The 4,222-nt window shown below is 45.6% G+C and overlaps 1 long non-coding RNA gene across 1 annotated transcript; it reads left to right on the top strand.

Moving 5' to 3' along the window:
• The first annotated feature begins 2,062 nt into the window (after nucleotides 1-2,062).
• LOC125752971 (uncharacterized) lies at nucleotides 2,063-3,052 on the top strand. The gene is made up of 2 exons (XR_007403673.1): nucleotides 2,063-2,194; nucleotides 2,336-3,052. It is a non-coding gene; the product is annotated as an uncharacterized LOC125752971 (long non-coding RNA).
• The last annotated feature ends 1,170 nt before the right edge of the window (nucleotides 3,053-4,222 follow it).

The following is a 4,222-nucleotide window of genomic DNA, read 5'->3' as shown; positions in this document are numbered from 1 at the left end:
AATAAGGATCAAATACTTTCTGTTTATTTTAACTGGGAAAACAGGCAATAAACTGCATGTGTGACATATTTAAGAAGGATATGTGAGGCGTCTGGGTAGCTCAGTCAGGTAAGTGTGAACCCCTGATTTCAGCTCAGATCATGATCTCAGGGATGATATTGAGCCCCATGTGGGGCTCTGTGCTCAGTATGGAGTCTACTCGAGACTCTCTTTTTCTCTCTCCTTCTATCCAACCCCTCCCCCTGCTATGTCTCTAAATTAATTAATTAATTACATCTTAAAAAAAAGAGAAGGATGTGTACCAGGTTTTAAGAGTAGTGAAGTCAGCTCTGTGGTGAAGGTTTCCAGAAAGAGGCGATGTCTAATCTAATCTGTGTCAGTGGTTTGCTAGAGACCTCTTGCATCAGCTAGCAAGAGCTGATTGCGTGCGTCTCTTCCTATGTTCAGTGATGTCACATTGGTAGGATGCAGTTGGGCCTCTAGGAAATATTTATACCATTGATATGGAAAGACACTGTGTTGTAGGAATCCTCACCCCCTCCTGGAGAGACTGCATATGTCATTTGTGGCCACGAGATTTAATTTATAGAAGTGACTGAGTAACTACTCAGAGAGGCTAAGGCTATTTTTATTACTTACATTCTCCCGGGAAAGCATTAGGTTTTGCTTAAGAGGCACAAGCAGGAGCAAAGGGAAAGCCTACTCCAAAGTCTTTACTGAGATTCACTCAGGAAAGGCAAAGTGAGGCAGAGGAATGGGTCAGTTTGAATGACTACGGAGGGCTTCACCCTGTAAGATGGTCTCTATTTGTCTAGTGGTCCCGGGGTGCTTCAGAGCAAGAGGAATGTGAGCTTGGTGTGTGAGATTCAGATAAAGGGGATCTTCAAGGTCACACACTCAGGGTCGGTTGGTTCGTCTATTTAAGACATGCTCCTGAGAGCCTTTTGCCAAGAATTGGGTAGCCTTGGGAAGGGCAGAGTCCTTGGCCAGCCTGCTTCTTGAGACATTGAAACATCATAAAATACAGAAAACAAAACTTATGATTAATGCACAGCAGGCGGATCTTCACTAGGATGCTGCCTGTCATAATGGAGTAACCAGAGGAGGACGTCTGGAACGGAGGCAGATACGATTGGTAGAGACAGGACACAAAGACAGTGACCCCCTGGGAACACACATTAAAAAGCAGGCTCCTGTTTGTCACATGGAGGAACAGGCTACAGAAGAACACAGGAGGCACCTCCTGTTTACAAGAGGAAGAAGGGGTGACTTCGTTTTGACGCGACGAGTTGTTTTGACATGAGAGCTACAATAGCGGTGTCTGGCAGGAGTCGCTGGGCCATGAGCTCAGGACACATTTTAGGGTGTAGATACAGTGGCCAGCTGTCAGTGAATCGAAGGCGGCATTTTCATTGTGTGTCCCATTCTGCCGAGTGTAGTTGTAACATATAAAACATCACAGAGCTTCTCTACCAGTTACATGTTTGGCAACGTGGCCATTAACCTTGCAGATCAGGAAGGAGACAGTCAAGCACCATGTAGGTCTGCAAAGCACAGACCTGGGGAGTTTGGTCTTGAAAGAAATGCTAGATTCCTGCCCCCCCTCTGGTGATACTTCAAACTCAACAGCTGGTATAGCCTCTCCGAAACCAGGTAGATCTCTCAAGATATCTCAAGAGGTATTTCACAGAGTCAAAAAAGAGTTATCATTGGTTTAAATCATACTATGTATATGTATTTGTTCATCATCCTAAAAGGCTATGAAGAAGTTAATTCATGGGGCGCCTGGGTGGCTCAGCTGGTTGAGTGTCTGACTCTTTTTTTTTTTTTTTTTTTTTTTTAGTGTCTACTCTTGATCTCAGCTCAGATCTTGATCTCAGGGTCATGAGTTCAAGCCCTGTACTGCCTACTGAAAAGAAGAAGGAGAAGGAAATGGAGAAGGAGAAGAAGGAGAAGAAGAAGAAGAAGAAGAAGAAGAAGAAGAAGAAGAAGAAGAAGAAGAAGAAGAAGAAGAAGAAGAAGAAGAAGAAGGAGGAGGAGGAGGAATAGGAGGAGGAGGAATAGGAGGAGGAGGAGGAGAAGGAAGAAGAAGAAGTTAATTCACATGAAAAACTAGTTGCCACTGAAAAGCATAAATAAATAAATAGGCTCATCTGAGTCTGTTCCAAAATGGAAATACACACGCTTACCTTTCGTAAGTATTACAGTGGAGTAAAATAAGATGAAGGCAAACTTAAACCAAGGCTGTGGGGCAGGAAGGGGATGGATATTTGACTGGGAACTCGCTAGGTGGTGGAAAGTCTCCTTACGTTAATCAAGCCATTCATCTCTGCAGGTCCATTTTTCCACCTGTGGAATGGAGCTAAGTCCTGCACACCAACCTATCCGGGGAAGGATCGGCATCCCCCTACTTGCCAGTTACCAAGTTCAAGTCTCTCAGGTGCTTGGATGCTAGGAGGACACCCAAGATCCATAGGCAGAGACAAAGCACTTTTCTTCATGACGAAGCAGGGGCCTCAATGGCACGTCCCAACCAGATGACCGTGTCCAAGTCAAACATGCACGACGTGGTCCAGGTGGATGCTGTGCATGCAGTGGGTTTGTTTCTCTCACAGATGGGGAAACTAGAGCTTCAGAAACCCAAATCTTACACCAAGAAAAATCATCTGAGCTTTCCCCTGGAGGGAGACATTATTTTTATGACAGTGGCAAAGCCATTTTCTTCTTCAGAGGGAGAGACTGTCTTCCAAGGCTGTTTGTGAAATAGCCAACCTTGGAAAGATTATGTACAAGAAAGAGCTGCCAGTGTCTCTGCTCACAAGATATGCAACAACGTGAGAGCTGGAAGAATGATCGCCCCAAAATACCCAGCACTTGTCTTTGTGCCATCTTGGCTTCTGGTGAATTTTTCTAAGAGTGGGCCATTTCCTCTGACAGTTTGATTCATCTGACCAAAACACACTAAGACCAAATCTGTTCAATGCATTCCCTGCGGCATTTGCAAAAGGACTTCCAGCAGCAGAATAAAATCAGCCTATAATATTGGCCTCAACTGTGTCCTCAAGCTGCTTACGTTCCCCAAATGTCAGAATCTGTCTTGGGAAACCAGGTAGCTTCCTTTTTAAATGTCTGGGTTGGTCTTTCCACTTGGCACAGTGCAAGAGTGTATTGGTAAAGGCAAAGACTATATCCTGGACCACAAGGAGGAAGTCAAGGGCAAGCCCATAGTCCATAGACCCTGGCTAGTGGGGCGAGGCTGACCCGAATGTTGTGCAGGACCAAGTGGTGCCATTAATCACTTTAGCTAAAGTGATTGTATGACTCTCATCATAGGGAAAACTGTCCGGGTGTATATAAGCTACCTGTCAGCAATCCTGGAAGCCCTACTCAGCCCCAGTAACCAGGACAGCCTCACTTAGAGAGATCTGTCTCATTATCTCTGGGTTACATGACCTACTGCTGGCATTTACTTAAATACCTTAGCTTCTCTTATGACCACCCCGAAGATGCAAGTCAGTGTGTTTCTGGAAGAGAGGCATGTTATAGGCTGGCTTTCACACACAGGGAGCACATGGTGTGTGGAAGTGAGGCTTGCAATTGTCTCCACAAGTGTGACCACAGCTTGGCTGTGCCTCCATTGTGGTCTCCTGGCCAGCTGGCCAACCTCTGGGTTTCCAGTTCATTGTTAAAAATAATTGGGAATATTTCTTCTGTTTTTATGAAGGGGCTGCCAGCCAGAAGGCAGTTCATCCAACCTGTCCTGTGTGTCCATGGGCAGCCTCAGGCCGGTGGCATCCATCGACCATAGAAATACCAAAGGCTCATCTGGGGATGGAGTGGGGACTGTAAGCACAGATGTTCCTAAGTGCAGGACTGGGCCACCTCGCACCTCACACTCTACATTTCTTTCTTTTTGAAGTAGGCTCCATGCTTAATGTGGGGTTTGAACCCACAATCCCGAGATCAAGAGTCACATGCTCTCCTGACTGAGCCAAACATGTGCCCTTCTAATAGACTTTTTGATGAAGATAAGGGGATATGGATCAAATCAGTCTGAGACATCTGGCAGGGTACCTCCAATGTCAGCTAAATGTACAGCATCTATAGCCATTTCTGAGAGTAGCACAGAGTCTTCTCTTGTGTGAGAAAGTCTCCAGGGGACAACTCTGAAGATGCAGGTTCCCCTCCATCAAATCCGGAGTCTGTTGTGTTCCTTCTACAG

The sequence above is a fragment of the Canis lupus genome, chromosome 18 (assembly GCF_003254725.2).
Source record: "Canis lupus dingo isolate Sandy chromosome 18, ASM325472v2, whole genome shotgun sequence".
Taxonomy (NCBI): domain Eukaryota; kingdom Metazoa; phylum Chordata; class Mammalia; order Carnivora; family Canidae; genus Canis; species Canis lupus.
The sequence above is the reverse complement of the archived record's forward strand: the minus strand, read 5'-3'. Positions and strand labels throughout refer to the sequence as shown.